Source organism: Dermochelys coriacea, chromosome 9, assembly GCF_009764565.3.
Source record: "Dermochelys coriacea isolate rDerCor1 chromosome 9, rDerCor1.pri.v4, whole genome shotgun sequence".
Lineage (NCBI taxonomy): Eukaryota > Metazoa > Chordata > Testudines > Dermochelyidae > Dermochelys > Dermochelys coriacea.
Window position 1 is genome coordinate 93154017 of NC_050076.1, and position 23376 is coordinate 93177392.

Genomic DNA, 23376 nt, shown 5'->3' on the forward strand with positions numbered 1-23376 from the left:
ACTTAAATGGGGACAGGATTTCACTCCAAGGGTGCATCTTAAGGATTAAATTATTCCATGGTGTTCTATGAAGCCACTTAAATATTATTGCATATGGACCCAATCCTCCAAAGACTTAAACATGCGAGTAGCCTCCCTTGAGAGTAGCTATGCTGACATCCCTGGGAGCTACACAAGTGTGTAAGTGCTTGAGGATCAGACCCCCAAGTGATTTCAAGTAAGAGATAGTCCATGCTGGCCAAAGTGATTGGTAAGAGTTGATACAGCAGTAGGATGACCATAATTCCCTATACTGAATATGAATACAGGACACCTATTAAAATTACTCTTATTCAAGCAAGTTCAATGGCAATCAAAACTATGCAGTACAAAAACATTGAAATCTAAATCAAGGTGACTGAGCCCGTTAAAGAAATACTGCGTAGTTGGATTCTTTTTATTTACTCTCTTATCTTTAAGGCTTTAGGGTTCACACAAGGAGGGGTGACAGACACCCCTCCCGCCCCCCACATAGGGAGAGGGGGCACACACACTCCTGTGCACCTCTCACACCAGGGGGGGGGATGACCAACCTACGTGACCCTCCCTGCCCGGCACTCTCCGCCCTCCATGCCAAGCTAGGCCCCTGAGATGGCCCCACCTCTCCTGGTGCCTAAGTCTTCCTGAGGCAACACGTGGGGGGGGGGGGGGGAGAGCACACAGGGTCACATGCCCTCCATCCCCAGATTTCTGCCAGGGTTCACACCATAATATGGCCAGCAGCAGCCTTCTGGTACTGCGCAGGAGGGAAGGAACAGGAGCTGCTTCCAGCTGCAGGGGAAGGGTGGGAAGAAATGACCTGGCCCATTTCTTCGCAAGGCTCATCTCTCCCGCTCATCTTTCCCATGTGTCTGGAAGCAGCTTATCCCTTCCTGCCTGCACACTGTTAAAAGGCAGCTAACACTTTCAGGCTGCTGCTGGGCACAGACATAACCCAGCTGCCTCTGGCTACAGCGCAGGCAGGGGTTAAGCCCTCAGGATGCATTGTGCACCAGGGTCCAGGGAACCTGACTGCAGGAGTTTCAGTGAACCCAGCCAGAGAGGCGGCTCAGCAGGGGAGGGTGCCTAGGGGACAGAGCAGCTCCATGCACCCTGGGGGCAGAGCCCAGGGGGTGTCGGGTGAAGAGGTGCTAAGTTCCTGCCCCGGGGGCTGCTGTGGAGCTTGCAGCTTTGGGGGCATGAACAGGCTGGAAATTGCTTCTCCCCCTCACTCCAGAGCTTAGCTGGGGGGCGGAGAGGCTTTCCCATGCCAGTGCTGTGCTGGGCTTTGGCACATGCAGGGCTTGGCTCCTCCTGACCAGCGCCTCAGGCTGGAGGGTCTTGGACTTTCCCAGGGCGTCAGCCCAGCCAGAGGCAGTGGGGGAAGGAAGAAACCTGCTGGCCAGGCTGTTGGTGAGCTGAGCGCTCTTACCAGGGGCTGGTTCTCCACACAGCACTGGGAGTGGGACGTGCCCTGCCAGGGGTGATATGGGGAACACATAAAAAGGGCCAATGGGTGGGCAGCAGGGGTGACACAACTGGCCACTGCTTGGCCTCGCCCGCACTTACCAGCCACCGCAGCTCACATCGCGCAGCCATCGCCGGCTGGAAATGGGCTGGGGCCCGGCTGGCCAAGAGCCGGCACGCAGTGGGGGCTGGGCTGATGGACTAGCATGGGGAGCGGCTGGCCCCCATCACTGCATCTTTGTCCCGCAACCAACCTTGCACACCCACCCCCATTGTCGGCCACTGGACACCCCCTCCCGACTTGTGGGCGGGCGGCTGGCCAGCAGGGATGGGAGGAGACAGAAAATACGGGACAATTTGCCTATTTTTAAGAAAAAGTTGCGACACCTCCAGGAGGGCTTAAAATATGGGACTGTTCCTTTAAAAACAGAATGTCTGGTCACCCTATACAGCAGTCTCCCTACAGCCAGGGGAGCGGCTGTTCTTTGCATCTCTGCTAGGCTGGGGAGCTCTCACTAGTCAGCCCTGGAGATGCTTCTGTTTTCTTCCTTTTCCTCAACTAAGTTTGTGTGGACTCTCGGTAGACGTGTTAGTTGGTTGCTCGTGAGATTAAGAGACTAATAAAATTGCCTGAGAGCCAGCCATAGGGCAGTTAGGTACTGTGCACATATCACTACCCTAGCTTACCAAATATCTCCCCTAGTACTTAAGCCTGACCTGAAACGTGCCCTACTACTCAAGTCCAGGGTCTATGAGCACAGAATGGCAATTTTGCTGAATTATTGGATGGCTTTGTGATGTGAATCACTAGGAGCTGCTGTAGGAGGAACCAGCACACACATTTTCAATTGTGATCTCATCGGTATTTGAACACAGATGTCCAGAGAATAAAGGCCATTGTGGGTAACAGTGCTGCTTAGCTCACCCCACAATGTGATTTAACTAACAGCTTCTTTAGGTCTCCAGAGACCATCGCAGGGTCAAATCTCGCAGCCCTTCCCCAGACAGAACTCCTGTGGAAGTTAATTGTGGTTTGAAGTCCCCAAAATTGTAAAACACCAAAATTAATAGCATGCACGTTTGTGAGATGGGGGGGCTGAAAGAGGACTGCAGCATTTGGCCTCCTGATTCTGCTGCCCCAACTCACGTTGAGTAGTACTTTGTAAGCACGCTGCATTTACATTAGTATAGCAGAGATCAGAAGCTAGCTCTCTGCGATCCAATCTTCCTCCCTGCTTTGAAGCTGCCCGTACTGTTGATCTGAAGAGCTAAGCAGCATTTTCACACAGCTTCTCTGCTTTGGCTTAACACGTGGATTCTGATGACTAAAGCAGAGGATTGTCTCAGGAAATACTTCAGCTCATTGCAGACAGACTCAGCAACTCTTACACTGTGTATAGCCCTTACTCACATGAACAGTCGCATTGAAGTCAAGGGGGTTGATCTGCATTTACACTCAAATAGCTGAGATTGGAATCCAGCCCTTGCAGAGAATTTTTTCTTTTCAGGGAGAGAAACAAATGCCACACAGACACCAAATGCAGCCTATTGGGCACTGCACTCCTGAACAGATACGGCACACTCCAAGTGAAATGCAGATGGAGCACAGAACCTCAGAACACAGCTCTGTTCAAAACGCTCAGCCAGACTCTGTCTCTGCTACCCCCACATACAATTGGCATTGGCCTTCAAAAAAAAAAAAAAAAAAAAAGTACTTGTGGCACCTTAGAGACTAACAAATCTCTAAGGTGCCACAAGTACTCCTTTTCTTTTTTGCGAATACAGACTAACATGGCTGCTACTCTGAAACCCATTGGCCTTCAGTTACTAAAGCTTCCAGTACTTCCCCTCGCATTCAATTATCTAGGCTCCTGTACCACTGGAGTCAATAGAATTTTGCCAGTGACTTCAATGGGAGCAGGATCAGGCCCCTCTTGTTTTAATGCTGAGCATGTTCTGTCCATGTGGTTCTGGGGATCGGGCAAGTGGGCTGCTGTCTATGGCTGCTTTGTAGCACAAAGAGACAGGCCCTTGAACTCAGTGACACTTGAGCTCAGAGACAGTCCCTTGCATTCCTTCTCAAACACCCTGCTGTAACTCCACTGAAGGCAGTAATGCCCCATGCCCACCTACAGTATTCCTGGTGCAATATTCAGTCGACTCCCTCAGTAGGTGCTGAACAGGGTGGCATAGTCCGTTACCCACCTCTGCAGATTCCTAACTAAGATCTAATTTAGAGCTACGAGTAGACAGTTCAGACCTTCCACTACTGACCAATTAAAATGTCATTTTTTTTTTTAAAAAGGAACAAAGGTAAGAGAGTCAAGCTACTAGTAGAAATGGCATGAAAAGCCCTAAAGATAATCACAATAGGGTGTGCTCAACTTCTCACGGCATATTTATCAAGAATACTTACTACACTTGCATCCAGCATAATAAGCAGTGGGAAGGAGCAGTGTGTCCTCTGGATACAGATGGAAACTGAGAAAGTAAACGGGTGCCTGAAGAGGAAAAAAAAAATTAGGAACAAAGGGAATTTCCAAAAAATCCAAGCCCAGATGGCTGTAAATTCAAGATATTTTTATTTGTTTCTATTTTTCATTCCAGGGGATTTTGGACTAATCTATCGAGCTGGAAAAACCATGTCTCTCCTGCATTCTGAGAAGCTTCCCTTGGAAAAATATTTGAGCAATAATGTTTCTCTCATTTTGCTTAAAAGGACTTTTCTGGGAACACTTTTCATGTCTTGTGAAACCGAATGGTACGTGGGGCTCAGACTAAAAGAAAGAGAAAAATACCTAATTGTTCTCTATACCGAAAACAGACAGTGTTTGTAAGGCCCTGTTTGTGTGATGGCGGAAAACCTCTGAGAACCATGGTTGCCAAATGGTGCTATGGATTACCCTAAAGCAAGTTGTATATTATGGTAATAACATGGTTTTTAGGGGAAAAGATCTCTGTCCTCACTGATTGCAGCAACTATGTTTAACATGATATAGTCACCAGATTTGTTGTGAGCATTGTTTTAACTGTAGAATGGAAAGGGTTGAGTCATTCTACGTGTTCTCCATTCCAAGCAGGGCCGGCTCTACTGTTTTTGCTGTCTCAAGCACTAAAATAACCTGTTGGCGCTGAATTGCCATTGCTGACAGCAGGAGAAGAGAGAAGCTACCATAGAATTGCCGCTGCGGCCGGAGGAACGGAGAAGCTGCCATCGAGTTGTTGCCACCGCAGAAACTCTGCCACCTCTTTCTGACTGCCGCCCCAAGCACCTGCTTGGAATGCTGGTGCCTGGAGCTGGCCCTGATTCCAAGGACAGGTCCTTGGTATTAGCTGTTTACAGAACCATAAAAGAGGGGTGGCAGTAACTTTCTCTGTTTCCCCGATACATGTCCTGGGTGCCTTTTTATCCTCATTGCTACCATACTGTGCGTTAACTACTGTTCATCTCTTTGATGGACATACTCACTGGCAAAACAAATTGACTTTGCCTACTAATGGTATTAGGCTGTGCCAAGCAATTAATTATAATGGGACTCATCCATTGTACATGCATCTATTCCCAGAGCTATGAATCTGAGTGTGTTGTAAGTAGTAATCAAATGCTGTCTGGAGAAGAGTACATTATGAGGTACTTAATAAGCACTATGGCTGAGAGGACAGTTTCATTTTAAGAGGAGCAGTATGTATATAATGATTTATTTTCACTGGAAGATAATGCAAGTCTAAAAGTACCACTACATTAATTAAATGGCTATATTCACAGTATAGTGCAGCATACTGTACAGCGATTAGCCTATTGGCTGGCATTTATATTCAACTATAGTTCAGAGGTTCTGGATACTACATTTCTAAGTGGCCACTGATTTATTACTTCTGAGTCAGGGTGGGACTGAGAAAAATTCACATCTGAAAGTGTGTGTTCATCTTTAACCCTTAAAATTCATAAGACAAGATAGGTAATAGGATGTGGGGCCTTCATGATCAATCACTCCAACCAATTGAACAAAAGTCATCACCACCCAACAGCTGTTCAATGGTAAATGAAGCAAGCTTCATTTAGATCTTAATCCAGTAGCTAGTGACTCAGGGTAAAATCCCATCCCCACTAAAGTAAATGGGGAAACTCCCATTCACGTGAATGTGGCCAGGATTTGATGTTAGGTGTTTTTAATCACAAAAAAATTGCCATCAGAATGGACAGTGTAACGCTTGTTGGGATTCTCAGCTGAAAGTTTAAAGACCCAGCGGCCCATGGAAACTGAAGATCTCTCACCTTGAGAAGTAGGTCCCTCCAGAACCAGGTTGAGCAATGACTTTCATTTCCATTGTACGTAGATGAATAGCAGACTTCCACCTCAAACGTTTCAGACCCACATCTTTCATTTTAGAAAGAAGTTGTGTTTTTTTAAAAGGAATCACAATACAGAATTACTGTGCAATAGATGTGCATTTTCATACAACTTGGATTATATGCTGTCCTTCAGCAAGCATAATTCTAATATTTGAAAAATAAAGCACCCATTTTCTCACATCTGTGTGGAAAAAAAAGTGTCCAGGCAAAATGAGTTGCTAAGTTGTTACTTAAACGAGCAATGAGGTCTAGAAAAGGTGGCTTCTGTCCCTGTGCCACATGTTACTCTATTCGGCTACTCGTTCTGCCATTGACCTGCTGTGTAGCTTCAGGCAAGTCAGTTAACATCCGTTTCTCAATTCTTCTTGGCATATGTCTTCTGATGGCACAAACAATGAATTAGGTGTTGGGTAAGCGATGTAGCCACTGTCACAGCAGCAGTTTCAAGCATGTCCACCCACCATCAAGGTGGCAGAAAGCAGATGGCTCGCTGTCTGTTCTTAAGCTCCAGCGAGGAAGGACAGAAAGCTCAAGAAGTCCCAACAGTAAAGATGCAAGTTAAACTGCCTGTGACCATCATGCATCCCATTGTTAAAAAGAAGAATCTTTTGGTTCACATGGTTGTTCTTAGAGGCATCCAAGAGCTGATATGCAGAGATTGATCTTTTCAGCAAAGTAGGATGATCGTTCTTTGCAGGACTTAGTGCTCAGTTCTGATGCAGGGTGTAGGCACTCAGGATTGATTAAAATGGTTTCCCAACTCAGATAGCTCCTTGGGGAGAGATTTGGCATTTTCAGTGCAGGGGCTGACAAGAAGGTTCTGTTGACCAAAGCATAGGCTCAGTCTCAGATGTCTCATTTTTTGAAAATTTATTAAAATTTTCTTGTTAATGAGCGGTGCCTCTGTTCAGCACTTACCCTTTTAATTTGGTTTTGCTAAGGGGGAAACTGTCCAGGACATAGATAGGAGTGCGGTAGGTTCGAACTGAGATGCAGCATGGAGAAACATGCATAGTAGCTTTCTATATTATGCCTGGCTTTATTTAAGGCTGATAATCTTTCACTTTTGTGAGCACTAAAATCAATGAAATGCAAAGCATAATAGTAAACCAGCATAATATCCAGTATCTTGTACCAGCACATCAAACAGGACAAGCCAAACAGCTAAACTTTAAAGAATTACACATTTTCCTTTGCTGTTGGCAGTGTAGTTGTAGCCAGGTTGGTCCCAGGAGACCTGAAGAGCAGCTGTGTATAGCTCAAAAGCTTGTACCTTTGACCAACAGAAGTTGGTCCAATAAAAGTTATTATCCCCCCCATCTCATCTTTCATTTTTCCATTTGATGAATTTAAATATTGGGCAAAAGCACGAGGAGTATTTTCTTTACATCCTTCTGCCTAAATGCTTTGTCCCATCACCACTGTCAAGCCTACATCTATAAGGAAGGTAGGATTGCGATTCCAGCTCTCAAGATTATCACCACAATCCTACAGTGCTTACCTGAGACCACGGTCTAGGGATATATATGAGGATTTGTCCTTGTCAGAGACATTGGCGGCCAACCACAGAGGTAGCTGCCCCAGTGCAAACCCCTTGTATAGACAGGCAAAACCACTATCTGCACCAGTGCAGAGCACCCCTGCTTTAAACTGGGGTAAATGGCATCCATGTAAATCATAGCTTAGAGTGCGTTTCGCAGACATTGCCGATAGCAGAGGAATGGTGAGACTTGGGAATCCTGGGTTCTATTCCAGGCTCTGGAAGAGAGCGTGTCCGAGTGGGCACAGTCCATTCCCAAGCTGTATTCCTTGTGTACCGCCCCTTCCAGCCTCTTCCTTTCCCTGTCCCATTCTCCTTGCCTACCCAGTCCCACAATCCACTCCCCAGTCTTCTCATTTTAGACCCAGTTTCCTTGCCCAGACAGTCCTAGTCTCCCTCTCTGAGCTTGCAATCAGAATCCGAATCCCTGCCCCCCTCCCTCCCCACACACACACACACACACACACACACACACACACACTCCCAATTCCCCCCTCCCAGCTCCTTGTCACATAAGCTGTTCCCTTCCCCCCCCACCCCACACCGGTCCCTAGTCTTTGTCCACCCAGTCCCGATCTCCCTTCCCACAAGCTCCTTCTCCGATTTCAGTGTCCCTTCCCACCCTTTTCTTTACCAGCTTCCAGTCTCTCCTCTTCCCATGGATCCCAGCCTCAGTCTCCTCCATGTCTCCCACTCACAGTTTTCATTGCCCCAGGTATAAAATAGGGATAATAATCCTTACAATACCCATTTCATGGATGTGTTCTGCAGCTAAGTTAATTGGAGTTTGTGTTCCCATGGGATTCTTGGCTAAGGTATTCAAAGGGCACCTTCAAGCTGAAACATTGCTACCTCTACTCTTAATACTTTTAAAGAGGTAAAAGTATCACATAACTGCTGTATTTCAGTGTCAGTTGAACTTCCCTGTATTGTTTAGTTTGTACATGGACTGACTGTTTTAAGATGGAACTGAAGGGGAACACAGTATTTCAGTTCCCACTGAAACAAAAACGTTTTAAAGAGAGACTTTAATAAATATTTGTAATGTAATGCTGATTGCAAACATTCAGCAATTTTGACAAAACAAAAAGTTTTGCAAAAAAAAAAGTCAAAAAGTTTCAACTTTTCATAGAAAAACCCCCTAAAAATCAGAAAAACAAAAAAAAGTGTTTTGGTTTGTGTGTTTTTGGAACAAGTATGTGTATTTACACACACACACACACACACACACACCCCCCCCACACTTGTTTCCACTTACCCATTTTCTAATCATTTAGGGTCCGGCGCTTCCCCATTAAATCAACAGATTTTCTGCAAACGTCAACAGGAGCAAGTTCAACCTTTGGACATTGTTTGTGGTCAGGCTGTGTCTGAACTAGCTGTGCAGAATGTGAGTACAGAGGAAGTACACACTGTGTTACTGAGTGAATGATGCGTTAAGTATAACAGATCAGTGTATCCTTCATTTAGGCACAACTTTCTGGTTTATACTAATAACCATCATCAAAAATACCCCATGGAGACTGTTTTCACTTCTCCCTGCCCTAGGTCCTTTATTTTTCTATAGCCTTATCCCTTTGTTACTGCCCCCATTTTCTTCCTAACGGTTGCAACTAAAAACCCACAAAGAGTTTGGAGTAATTAAGGGCACTCAGAGGAAATCAAAGAAAACCTTGGTCCTGATCCAGAACACTTTAAACCTGAACTATAGTGGAGATCAAATTTTTTTGGAATGTTTGACGAGGAGGAGGAGCAGAACTGTGCGACCAGGAGAATTCATGGTGTGCTGAATAAGTTAGGGATGAAAAAATACTCTATTTCTTGACTTTGCACACAAAAGGTCTGTTATGGCACTAGATACTGCCAATGTTTTCAACAGCAGCCAAAAATAATTGCAAAAGAGAGTTTGTCAGTTTAAAATAAGGAGTTTGGAATGGTTTGATATATCTTCAGAGAAGAGTAAAACCTAGAATTGATATAAACCACTTCAAAAATTTCAAGATGAACCTATTTTGGTTCTTGGATTGAGCCAATTTAAAAAAGGGCTTATGTTCTCTTTCCATGTTGGATGTGATGAAAACCTCATTACAAAAATAGATTAAAATCATCTCATGGACTCACCCAATCTTGCAAGATTTGGGAGACATTTCAGCCCCTCCGAGCCCCATTCTAACTCTAGACACAGGTTCAAGTACTGGCTCTACTCATTTTGAACAATGTTTATTACTACCTCAGAAAGGCAAGACTACTGGAAATTTGGTAATTTTCACTCAGAGTAGAATGTTGTCCCTGCTCTTATAAAACGAAAGAGAAAAGAAGGAACAGGAGAGAAGGTAGTAAGAGTTTTAAAGACGAGTTTAATATTTGGAAGAGTAGGGACCTGTCTTATGTCATATGCAGGGGTGAAAGTAAGCTAGTATGCCGTACTGGACTGGCTTCCCCAAGTGGCAATTTAAAGGACCTGGGGCTCCCAGCAGTGGCTGGATCCCCGGGCCCTTTAAATTGCTGTCAGAGTCCCGCTGCTGGAGCCCCTGGGTAGTGGAGGTGGCAAGGACCCCGGGGGTTCCAGCAGCGATTTAAAGGGCCTGAGGCTCCGCTGTGGTAGCGGCAGCTGGAAGCCCCCGGCCCTTTAAATCACTGCCAGAGCCCTGCTGCTTCTACCCCAGGGCTCTGGCAGCAGGGCTCAGGTGGTGATTTAAAGGGCCCAGGGCTCCGGCTGCCGCTACCAGCTCAGGCCCTTTAAATCTCTGCCGGCTCTGGGGCTCAGACAGCAATTTAAAAGGTCCAGGGCGGGCCCTTTAAATCGCCACCTGAGCCCCGCTGCCAGAGCCCCAGGGTAGCGGTGGCAGCTGGGACCCCCGGGACTCTATCAGCAATTTAAAGGGACCTGGGCTCCGCTGTGGTAGCTGGAGCCCCAGGCCCTTTAAATGGCCCTCGAGCCCCGGGGCTCCCAGCCACCTCTGGAGCTGGTAGCCCCAGCAGTGATTTAAAGGGCCCCAGGCTCCCAGCTGCCACTACCGCAGCCAGGGTCCTTTAAATCTTGATCGGGGCGCTAAAGGCCCCGCCTCTTCTGGTTGAGGCCCTGCCCCCTGCTCAGGACTCCTGCGTACTGGTAAGTCCTTTAAGTTACTTTCACCCCGGTCATATGCACACCCCCATCGATCTCAGGAGTACATGACTTTTCCCAGTTAACTTCTTTTTAATCTTTCATGACTGGGCCACAGGTGTAACCACCATCTTCACAATGATGATCCCCAGCATTATAACGCGAGTATTTCAATAGTCCTTCTGGTCTCCAGAACTGATTTCAATTCAGAGAAACCTTTTTCTCTGAAAAGCAACAACATTTTACTTCTTAAGACAAGACTAAGCCCATCATATTTGCTTCACTACTCTTAATAATTAAGATGCACTATCAATTGCTCTTCAATAAAGAAATGCTAAACCTGAACTTTGCATGTAGTGCAGGAGCTGAGCATAATATGTTTGGACAACTCAATTGTCTCAGAGGACCCACACAAACACAATAGTTCAAGAATCTATTATTCATTCCATCTGTTCAATGTTGCCAGCATATAGATCTTTATTTTGCCCCGACACTGGAAACAGGGCCTCTACCCCCATCTGGTAGGTGGATTCGCTTTGCTGCCTACAAAGGACTGTAGCTAAGGCTCAAATCAAGACCCTCACAGTCCATAGGAATGTAAGGGGACCGTTGCCCCCTTACTAAAATTCAGTGGGGGTGTTTTAGTTGCTAGTTCCCAGCACTAAAAAGGGGGAAGGATCAATGGGGAATCAGGACCCTGAGACTGACAGCCCCCAGGAACAATGGGGAGAGGCCAATGCTCTAAGTCAGCCTGAATGACAGGGCAAGCAGGCTAATCAGGGAGTCAGGAGGCCAGGGAGGTCCCGTCCTTCATGTGAGCTGGATTTGCCTGGGTCAGACAGCGTGGGGCCGAGCTAAGGAGAAAGCAGGGGCCCAAGCTGAGCTGGGGAGCAGAGCTGGGCCAGATCCAGAGGGACCAGAAAAGCAGCCCAGGAAGCAGATCAGTGCTGGGAGCAGAGACACAGAAGCAGCCTGCAGAACAGACCTGTCCTGGGAGCAGAGCTGCAGCAACCAGAGCCAGAGGGGCCAAAGAAGCAGCCCAGGGAGCTGGAGGCAGAGCAGCAGCGGTGCAGAGACCGAGTGGTGGTGAGTGAATGAGTGGAGCTGGAGCAGTCCAGAGCTGGGTGCGGTGAGCTGCTGGGGAGACCGAGGGGGACCCTGGGCAGCAGGCCCAGCACAGAGAGACGCCTCAGCCAAGAGACTCTGCAGGCCAGGCTTGGATCGTAACCCCGACAGGGCGGGGGCGACACTGGGAAGAAGGGTCCTACCACTTAGAGCCCGAGAGCATGTGGCCACCACCAGAGCGAGTGTCCAACCCACAGCATCCCTGCAGCACAGCCAGGGCGTGAGAAGGCGGCCTGGGACTTACAAGAAGCAGACTGAACTGCCCTGACATTCCAGAGACACTGTTTGTGATGTTCCCTGCCACAGAGCAGCTCGATGTGTTTCCTTTAAGCGTTCCCATTTTTCCTTATTCTTTTAAAAATTGTTGATTAAATAACTTGCATTTGCTTTAAACTGTATGTAATGGTCAGTGGGTCAGAGAAGTGCCCAGTGCAGAGAGAAGACCCCGGAGTGGGGACACCCTAGCCCCTGTCCTAGGTGACCACAGCAGGGTTGGGGGTCGAGCCCCCCAGGAATCCTGGGTCCGGCCTTGTTGGGGTTACAAGAACTCTGCCCGACAGGAGAGTGGAAGGGGAGTCTGCAAGGGCAGGGAGGCCATTGGGTAAAGGAAGTGGGAGCAAGGACTCAGATCCTTTTGCTAGCCAACTTTACTGGGGTAGTGCAGAAGCCAGGAAAGTTCCCCACAATAGCAGGACTATTCCCCCACTTACAGGAAGCAACTGAACTTGCTGAGCCAAAAGGTGGGATGATAGAAGTTGTGCTAAGCATTTCTCAACTGAAAGTGTCTCTTTGCAGACACTAAGAAAATAGTGGTAATAGATACTTTGGACTTCTATTGAACCTTTCATCCAAACACTTCAAACATTCCTGTGGGACAGGGAGTTACTGTCAACCCCAAAAATTAAATACGGTTTTACAAATCAGGAAATAGTCACAAAAAAGAGAATAAGGGCCTGATCTCAAAGCTCATTTGAAGTGATAATGAGAGTCCCATTGAGTATGTCCTGACGGGTAAAGAGGGTGTGCTTTTCAATCATGTTATCTTGAAAATCCCTAATAAGGTAGCCTAATACAGCTTCAGATGTGCGAGGCTGTATGTCAACACTTCCTTGCGGTTCAGACTATGGGGGTTTGAATAGCAGTGTGCGCCCAAGTGCTGCACTGAAACTCCCTTGGGTGGACACTGTAGGCATGAACTAGAAGGTTCTTAGTTCACATTAATTTAATCCTGTTTGCAAAGGATTAGTTTGCACCCCCATTCACTGTGCCCTACCTCATCTGCTGTGTATCTTCACTGATGTAACTACATTAGCCATGCACAAATGTACAACTTCTGACTTCACAAGCTTAGGAAGAAAATTGAGTGGAAAAATGTATGTGAATAGGGCAAATCTGTAACGTTTTTACTGTGGCATTCAAAAGTACATTTTATATCCATGGGGCTATTTCCATGCCAAAATTTAAACTCTGTCCCCAGCTGTATTTTTTGTGCTCGCCCTGTACTTAACAAAAAAAACTTTCTGAACCTCCTCTACCACCACCCACTCCTCGGACTTAAACATTGCTGAATTCCATAGTCAAAACAAAAACTTTGGCGAGGACACCAAGCTTGGAAAATTTTAGTTCAAATAGCAAGTGTCAAGCAAAAACAACAAGCAGCTGAAGTCAGAGGGATAGACTGGAAATGCTTATGCAGCCGTAACCATAGTAATTGTCACAAGGATACAATATAAAAGATTGTTTTGATATGTAGACAGTTAATGTAGAGCACCATCTACAGAAAAATGAGAACATGTATTTTTCATAAATGAGCAGGTTCAATAAAGTTATTATGCATTACATATGCCTTCATTTTTGCTCCTGTTCTATACATTATGTCGTCTCATTGAAGATGCTCTGACTCCAGTGCTGAAGATCTTACTCAGGCAAAATTCCCATCGACTTTAATGGGAGTTTTGTCTGAAGAAAGCCCTTGAAGGACTAGGCCCTGTGGGTGGGGAAGCGGAGGGAAGTAGGCTAGAATGGGATTGGATTCATTTACACGTTCCCTTCATGTGATGAGACCCTGATCTATGGTTCAGCTGCCAACTGAGCACAAAACAAGCGCTAGAGCGAAGGCACCAAGCATGAAAATAAAAACCCAACTGGGAGATGGGCTGGTACAATCTTGATCCTACTCACTTTGCTACTCCATAAACCTGGTGATTTGCACCCAAAACACAGCAGTTTCAACCTGCTCCTCAGCCAAGATTCAATAGCACTACGTGCTGTAATGCACTCCTATTCCGGGTGTCTGCCAAGTGTCCTATCTAGCATGACACTTGTGCATTTAACAGCCTTGTCACACACTCCTGAATCCTCACTGAAGTGTCAGACATCAAGATGGGTGGCTGGAATAGACTGCAACTGCAGCCAGAGGACATTGCAGCCTGCTTTGCCAGCAACCAGGCAGCTTCTGTGTCACCCCTTTTACTGCTCCCTCTGCTGGATCAAGGAGAAACAGGGAACGGTGATAGGCCAGATTGGTTCGAGACTCCTCCACCATTTTGTTCCATCCCTCAGCTAGCCACCCAACCCCAGGTTTCCCTCCCCCCGCCCAGACAGATGTTTTCCTGTCCTGGTGGCACTGGTTTGAGAGGGGCAGCAAAGTTTCAGTTGCTCTTTGTTAACTCATTTGCCCTTCACTTAGGGGAAGGGTATTTATTTCCAGGTTTCAGAGTAGCAGCCGTGTTAGTCTGTATCTGCAACAAGAAAGGGAGTTCTTGTGACAACTTAGAGACTAAAATTTATTTCCCTTCAGCTTCCCACAGAATAGTGAGCGACCTTGAATCTTTCATCGCTTCCCTCTTTTGCTCATCCTCTGCAAAGCTTCAGTGCACTCCCTGCCGCCAGTAAAATACTGTGCCCTCTGCTTTCAGCCCTTCCCTTCCTTTACCTTCTCATCTAATATCCATGCTATTCCTGGTTACTCAGTGGGAAAGAGTTTAGGTGGAAATATTTAGTATCTTTACAAAGTAAAGCCTGTGCTCTCTATTTCTTTATGTAGAAAGTAGAATATCTGCTACCCACAGTAATAGAGAGGGGTGAAGCTGTTCTGAATTGCTAACATAAAAACCTAAGTCCTAAACATAAGCTTACAATAACCTAGTTTCTTAAAAAAATAAAATGCTGAGCAGTTTCAAAGAGAAGTGAATATTTTATCCCTTTTAATCCCAAAGAGAGACAGCTGCTTCAGAAACAAAAGATAACAGAACTTCAACCACAACAAAAAGTGTTTTGAGATTTTCATAAATTAAATTTCTGATCCCCATTTTCTAGCCTAATACATTATCCACAACTGATGAATTTTTGTTTCATTTAATATTTGATCATAATAATGCAGATACAATATAAACGCCTAATTTTGCCTGAGGACATTTGTGGAGTGGAATCTTATGCGACTCATGTCAAAATAGAACTATTTAAAAACAAGCCTGTGCTCCATGATGACAGAATGTATCAACTGAACTTTAAGAATCTGGGAATCGTACTGATTCCCTCTTCAAATCAGGGTCACTTTCATCTGAACTTGGAGATGTATCACTAGTTAACACAGTTGCAACCCAAGTGTCAGTAAGCAAGGTATCTACACAGAGACGGGCCCAAAATGGAACCGCAGATCCAGCCACCACTCCTAAGCAATGGACATATTCAGAACTAAACATCGCTCAGGCCTATAAGGGGCTGTGATGATTTAGTGCAAACATGTCTATATCAAACTTCAGGCCCCATTTTGTGAATGCTGTTTTGATTGCAAACTGCTCTGTACCTTCACTATTGCCTTTTAATCTCTTTATTGAACTGGGATCCCAGGAGACATTAGCAGAGATTCTGTATGATCCTAGCAAAGGGCAAAAAACAGGTAGTCATGGACATGGATGGTCTTCCATTCAAATGGAAGCACTCTAGTAAGTGAGCTAGTTGCAGGCCAGAGGAACCAGTTCTCCAAGGTGGACTGTAACTAAACAACGAATCATCTGACAAGAGACTCCAACTGTTGGACCAATAAAAGATCTCACCTACCTTGTCTTTCTAAAGAGACTTGAAGTCACTCACAGGAGTCATCTTACAGATAAGACTGAAAAATTATTTAAAAGACACATGACTCTCCAGCAAGGCAGGAGAGACCAGAACAAAAAGGCAGACTGAAGAGAAGGTGAGTCCTGAGACCCTGAAAGAACTAACCAAAACCCACAGGGCTCCTGGACCGGTAAGGACACTGGAGGGAAGGTTTTGCATGCAGGTTTTTGTTATTTTCCATAGATCTGTAGATCTCTTGTGCACTGATTGAAGTGTGACTGGTTTAGAAGTTACTTTGCAAACTCTGTAGGTCGCTTCCTTTAACGTATTGAAGCCTCGGAGACAGTAATCTGGAGGATCCACAGCTCAGAGAACGCTGGGAAGAGCGCAACAGCTACGGGGAAGGCTGGGGGAAGAGACAGCACTAATGTCAGGGCCCAGGCAGCTGGACTACAGCGTCCCATATCCCAAGAAGGAGTGCTAGCTAGAGGATCTGAATCTTAAGCGTGTGCCTAGAATACCAGCCTGAGACATGGTAACTGACTGTCGGATCTCCTATGCCCTTATGCTGGCTGAGTTCGAAGGGCAGGTTCAGATGCAGAAGCCTGGCAAGTCTCCACCAGGGGGAGGGCATCAAGGGTTATAAAAAGAACCTGAACTGGAGTTATAAATCTAAAACTCCATCAAACATTGGGTCCAGCTCTAATAAGCCATCATGTGGCTGGCTCGGATTCTTTTAAGCTTCACGTGTCCTACTTCAATCCATCTATCCACCTGCCCAGGGGGATTCTAGTTAGTCCCTATCTACACTAGGAAACTAACAGTTGTCAGCAGCAGGCAATCCCAAGCCAATGCTGAAAGCACCTTAACAATTAGTGTAGATGGGCCAAGAACATTTTCAGAGGCACTGCAGGAAGGGTGTCCGAGACTGGGGGTTGCTGCTGGCCCATATGGCTTTTCCCCATCAAAATGGATTCATTGTCAAAAAATGAGTCCCCCCGCTTCCCCCCCACACACACACACACACACACACACACACGCTGGGGCCCTAGTCTGGATGGAACAGCACTGTTTTCGGCTCCCATCGCTGCGGAAAGCATTCTGGAAATGAGCCCCAGCAGTTAAGCCATTTTCAGCTCCAGTTTGGGGGATCAATGACTAGCAAGAGTTGCCAGTTTCCCAGTGGGGAAGGAACTATCGTGGGGCATCCTTAGGAAAGTGCATCGGCAGAGAACTGGGCAGAATTTTTTAGATGAAAACAGTTTGGTTGGAAAACACCCATTCATCAAAATCAAAACGGTCTCAGGTGCAGGGTGGAATTTCTTGAGAGAAAGGAACTGGCCCCCTCCACCCCCAATAGTCCATAGGCTAGCTGGTTACACATGCAGCTGGGAAGTGGGAGACCCAGGTTCAAGTTTGTGCTCTTCAGGAGGGACTTCTACCTGGGTCATCCTCCCGCCCAGTCAAGGGCCCTAACCACCAGGCTATTGGCTACTCTGGGATGGGAGTCTTTCAGTCTCTCCTGTTAGAGCTGCTTCACTAAGCATTTATTGGGCCAGAAAGAGACAGAGACTGACCCTATAGCCTGGTGGTTAGGGGACTCGCCTGGGATGCAAGAGATGCCAGCAAAGTAGATCTATTGACCTGGGTTTCCCACATCACAGTTGAGCACCCCAACCACTGGGCTACTTGAGATGAAGTAGGGGGGACAGGGAAAGCGTTTCCTGACCAGCTCTATTGGCAAGCATTTCCTGAAAATCCTAGGAAGGCTTAATCTAAAAAGATTATCTTCTAAGCAGTGTCCCTGCTTCCTGACCTCTCACTCCAAATTATCCCATCCCAACAAAACAAAAAAAACACACACACCCCGGTTTTGGGACAATAACATGGTAAACTCATCTCAGTAATGGAGCAGCCAGAGTCACAAGAGTCCCATAGTTCAGGAGCCTGCTCATTCCTTACAACGGACCGTCCACTTGACGATGTTTTTATTCTTCTCACTTGAATGCTACATTCCAGGCAGCAAACTGATAAATGTGGGAATACAGTCAGGGGTCACTTATGGAGGATTTCTCTCACCTAGCAGCGATAGAAGTCTCTAACTAGAGACTGCCAATGGATGACAGACAAGTTTATTTATCCTCTGGGTTCTGCAGTCATTAACTATATTTAAGATAACACTAATTGTCAGTACCTCTCCTCTCACACGCCATTTCTTTATTCCCATTTGTTTTCCTTCCTGAACAAAACGAGACCACTCCTTGCCTCTAAAGAGCCATCCAAATACTGGCAAACACCTTGGTCTTTGCAGTAGGTCAATGCACCCAAACTTCCCTACAGGAAGCTATTGTGGGCTCTAAGAGATTCCACCTTCCCCATTTGTCTTGACCACTTCATGTGACCCATCTGTGACCTTACTGGACCCTGCCCTGGGGGAGGCATCAGAATCTGGTGTCAACAGAGCATGGCAAGAGAATGAGTAAGGGGTATTGGTAGGCCTGAAGAAGGTGGAGTTGGGATTCACACCACTCCCAACCAGGCCTAGAATCTCCCAGCAGCCAAGCTGCTCTCACCTTTGTAGCACAACATTCCCCCAAGAGCTACCCTAGGCCCTTGGAAATTAGTCCAGTCACAGATGGCATCCACCTGGGACAAAGCCAGCTTCCTAAGGGTTAATGAGATCTACATTTTCAGCTGTTATTTTCCAACTGTTCCTCCTTGGTTTTTCGATTCCCCCATCTAATCTCCTATTGCTGCTGTAGCAAATTTTCTGGCTTGACCAAGAGACCACACGGAAGGTGCTTATAAAGCCATTGATATGCTAATGTGTGTTCTAGAACTCAGTCATTTCCTTTCTCTTCCTGTTTCCCTAATGACTCTCACTGAAATCTCTTATCTCAAGGGGACTCAGTTGTAGCATTACAGTTATGCTCTATGGGACTTTTATTAAGCACCCATCCTTTTCCATAAATAGCCACCGCTACACCTCAAGGTCTTGGCCAACTTCACTAACAATTTCTTTTTAAACCATGGTGTGTGTCTGCTTAGAAAGGCCGCATACGCTGGTGTCCCACGTCCAGGACTGGGAGCCGGCTACATTCACTGACTAGCTATGAAACTTACATGTGTCACTTAATTTCTCTGGCCTTGCCTATGGCTATACAGTTTTCCCCTGAAATGTCCCCCTCGTTAGTACTTTTACATCTTCACTGAGTGTAGCAGTGATGGGAGAGTCCATATAAAGAAGCCACTAGCAGACTCCAGCATGTTGTTTAGATCTGCTCTGAACATAGCAGCAGAAACACCTGCAGTCAGATTACATGAACACCCTACCCTGGATACCACTGGCAATAGTATGAAATTAAGAGGAAAACATAGTACAGATCCTGTGAGGAAGGAGGGTGGTCCAGTGGTTGGTGTCCAGGGTGCTAGATGGGGATTTGAGAGACTTGGGCTCTGTTCCTTGCTCTGCAACAGAGTCCCCACCTGACTTTAGGTAAGTCATTTAGTTTCTGTATGCGTCAGTTCCCACATATACAATGGGGATAATAGCACAACCTATTGGACAGGGGTGTTATGAGAACACACATTACAGATCATGAGGTGCTCAAGCAGTACAGAAGGGGGAGGCCATATGATTGCCTTAGACATAGCCCTATGTGACGTTATTGACATGAACTGTGACCATATAGATCATTGTTGAAACCAAGTTCCTATAGGTGCACCAAATCTTGTACAAAGGAGGTCAAGTAAAGTGTCTATGAAAAGGTTATAGTTTGCTGGTTATGATTATGCAGTCTGTATGTGTGTATCATTTTTGTATTTGAAATTATGAATATTGGCTATGTACTTGTATCTCAAGGTATTTGATTCTAAGTAGCATCAGTGAATCATTTGGTCAGCTTTTTGAGAAAATAAGTGCCCAATCTGAATAAGTGCCCAATCAAGAAACACTTAACTGACAATGGACCTTGGGAGACACCAATCCACATCTGACGAGCCTTCCTGGGAACGTTAAGGTAGCATGTGAGCAATGGCTGCCGCCTGCAAACCGAGTCAGGCATGGACATGTGACTTGCCCATGTGACTCCAAACTCCATCTTGCTGCTGTGATTTTCCACAGTAAGAACAAAGGGGTCCTTCCACATGGCGGAAGATGTAAAAGGCCCCAGAAATCCTTCCATTTTGTCTTCAGTCCTGCTTCTGACCTCTGAAGGAACTGTGCTTGAAAGTAGCCTCTAAATAAAGGACTGAACAACTCATCCAAGATGGGATGTTTGTATTCCAGAGACTTAATTGGTTTGAATCAGCAGTAATCCCATCAAGCATGAAACAATCCTGAACTAAGAAGTTTGCAATTGTTGTATGTATTTGAGTCCATTTAACCAATTTTAACTCTCATCTAAAGTTTTATTTATAAAAAGAAAGAAATATAGATTTTAGATTCTAAAGGATTGGCAACAGCATGATTTATGGGCAAGATCTAACTTGTATATTGACTAAGCCCCCTGGGTCTGGGGCTTAGTCCTTGGGGATCAGGAGACCCTTTATTTTTTTCTTTTACTGGGGTATTGGTTTTTAATAACTATTCATCCCCAGAAGGAGCGGTGCTGGTGGGGATACCGGGAAACTGGAGTGTCTAAGGTAATTGCTTGTATGACTTCTGGTTAGGCAGTGGAGTAAAACCAAAGTCCTCGCTGTTTGGCTGGTTCGGTGTGCCTTAGTAGCGAAGGACCCCCAGCCTTGCGCTGTGACTGCCCTGCTCTATGCAATTTGTCCTAAATGGATACTCTCAGTAGTGTCCCGCCATAGGCCGCTTTGTTACACCCTAGCACCAGCCTCTGTATCTCATTCCCATCTGCCATATGGGAATACCACCAATCCTCCCAGGATCATTGTGGAGCATCATTTGTCAATATTTTTATGTGGCAGATAAGAACTTTGTTTTTAGCCAAATACGATAAATATTGTTTGGATTTGCTTTTAAGTTTCGAAGACAATCCCTGTTTTAGCCAATTTTGTATTATTTTTCCATATCAAACTAAAAATAAATAAAGGCTTTAAAACAATGATGAACTTTTGCCAGCGGATTCTATAATGCCAACAAGACGCTTGGGGTTGTGTGTTAACACAGCTATGGCCAAGTCAAGTCAAGGGCTTTTTTTTGTAGCAGACTCCAGTTCCAGCACCCAGACCCTCTCTTCCCAGGCTAACAGGGGCTGGGAACACAGCAAGAAGAAATACATTATGTCTCTGGGGGAGAACGTGTGTTCCATCACCCAAAAGAGATTCTGGCAAACATTGAAGAGGACATGTTGATGGGTCCCAAAAGGAAGAATGGTGGCTAGAAGAGTGATGGCCATGGGGGGGAGAGAGAATTGGAGGGGAAAATGGAAGAGGAGCCTTTGATAGGGCTTAGAACAGGAGAAATATAAAAATAGCACAGATTTTAGTAATCCCTTGAAGCTCCAATCAAATAGATGAAGATAACTGTACTGTATTCACCCCATACCATGTCTTACATGTGTATCTAGAAGTTTGCCAGACTGGATGCATGCTCAAAGCACATACTTTGCCTACTCCAAACTTGCAAAGGAAATCACTTTGTTCTTCTGAATTTTTATATCCCTCGTTCCCAGCAAAGTGTGTTCAGGAAATTGTACAGTCATGCAAATCTAAGCAATAAGCCTGGAGCACTTATTGCCTCCACAACTGTATACCCCACCACAAGTACACCATTTGAATAATAGCTGAATGCATTGGAAATGATGGAATTATTCCTTTGGTGGAGCTAAAATCAGTGCCAAACCGGGACACACCTCAAACGTGGTGGTCACTTAACACTGTAAATAACTGACAAACATAAGCATCTGCATTATCTTCTGCCTCTCCATCTTAAAAAAATTATACAGCTGAAACTTCTGCTCTAACCAGAGATCACTAGAGACCAAAGGTCTGCACTGACTCCTTTAAACTTCTCTCTATGAAGCGGAAATGCAGGTTACTGTTCAGCAGCCAATACGTGTTACGTAATTTGCTTTACAAATGGAAACTGCAGCAAATAAGTGCATGCCCTGCAAGATTGCATGTTTCTTCTTTGGTAAGCCCCTCGCCATCCAGTGCTGAAATGCTGTTTTGTAACTTCTCTTGGTAAGACTCCTCCTTGAGTTACACTGCAGAGCCCCTGCAAGAACTGGAAGGCAATAGCGTGCTGTAGGAAGCACACCGTTTAAAAAAAAAAAAAACAAAAAAAAACAAAACAGCTTGCTATCTGCCACTGGCTACTCTCATAGCAACAGACTCAGGACACAGACAAATGGCTCTGAGCTAAAGGAATTCCTCAAATTTGAGACTTCATTTTACAAATGTACTGTTTAAAATAGTCAATGGGAGAGGTATGCTCTGCTTTCTGAAACCTTCACTGCATGACCTGAATATTTCAGGAAAATACCAATGTGGAAAGATCAGACACCGATGACTAAACTATCTCTTTGTGGTTAGCTACATATTGCTAGTGATGATGAATGTTAGTAATCCCTAGCGACAAAGAGTTTGTCAGAGAGCCAAACCCTGAAGTCCTCACTCAGTTTTTACTCAGGTAAATGAGGTCAGTGAGAGTTTTAACTGAATAAACACTGCTCTGAGACCTCAATGTTATTGTTGATCCAGAGCAAGGGCCAACTTCTGCTCTCATTGAGATCAATAGGATTGTTGCTTCTGGCTTCAGTGGGAGCAGCCTTTAGCCAGAAATAATGGGAGACACACACAGAGCCCAGTCATGCTCCCATGGAATTGATTAGCTAAATTGACTCTAATGGGGGCATGTAATGGGTGGCACTCACCTGTGAGCACCCCCTGGCTGGGTGGGGGACTCCTGTCAGTGGTTTCTCAGGCGGTTTTGGTGATTCAGCCCTCCGGCCAAGTCACACACACAGTCTGTGGATTTTTAAAAAAAAAAAAAAAAAAAAAAAAAAAAAACCACAACACACACCCCTTTCCAGGATAAGCAGTTCAATGGTAAATCTCAGTCTGCAGTTTTAAACAGTACCAGCCCTGGTATCAAGCCGTACCCCCAGGGCTTCCTCCCTGGAGGCAATGGTTTTGCCCTCACTGGGCCCTTCTGGCCCCAGCTCTCCAGATGGGTCACTAAGTAGTTCCGGAGGTGTATCAAAGTCCAAGACCGTCCAACAATCAGGCCACTTCCCTAGTGACTAATGGGAGGTGGGGGGGACCCGGGCCCACCCACTACTCCGGGCACCAGCCCAGGGACCCTATGAATAGCAGCCACATACTGCTGTGCTCCCTTTACCTCTTCATTATGCTATTACAGTTCCCTGGGCCACTTCCCTGCAGCCTCAGCACCTACATAAATACTTCACCTTTACCGTAGGACTAAAGTCTTGTACTCAGTTCCTGCAGACATCCAACAGCTCCACCAGTCCCTATCAGCTCCAGACAGCAACTACCTGACTCTGGCACTGCAGCTACTTTTATATGGTCTGCAATCTTCTGATTGGCTGCTCCCTGCAGCCTTTCCCCAATTGGCTGCCTCCTGAACAGTCTCTCTAGGCCACTTGGAGGACTTATCTTCACTGCTCCTTTTTGGGACAGGGTGTGGTAGGACCCTGAGGCTTCCAGCAGGGGGCCTCTGAGCCTGGTACACCCCATCACACGGCAGGATCTGGCTTTTCATGTTTTATGGCATTT

The 23376-nt window shown here is 45.9% G+C and overlaps 1 long non-coding RNA gene across 1 annotated transcript in view; it reads right to left on the minus strand.

The window, feature by feature from the left end:
* Positions 1–23124, minus strand: part of LOC119861537 — a 103269-nt gene extending 80145 nt beyond the window's left edge. The window contains exons 1-3 of the long non-coding RNA XR_006274277.1: positions 23049–23124; positions 22512–22605; positions 3902–3986 (exon numbers count right to left, since the gene is read on the minus strand). This is a non-coding gene — a long non-coding RNA (uncharacterized LOC119861537). The remainder of the gene's footprint in view (positions 1–3901; positions 3987–22511; positions 22606–23048) is intronic.
* Positions 23125–23376: the final 252 nt, after the last annotated feature.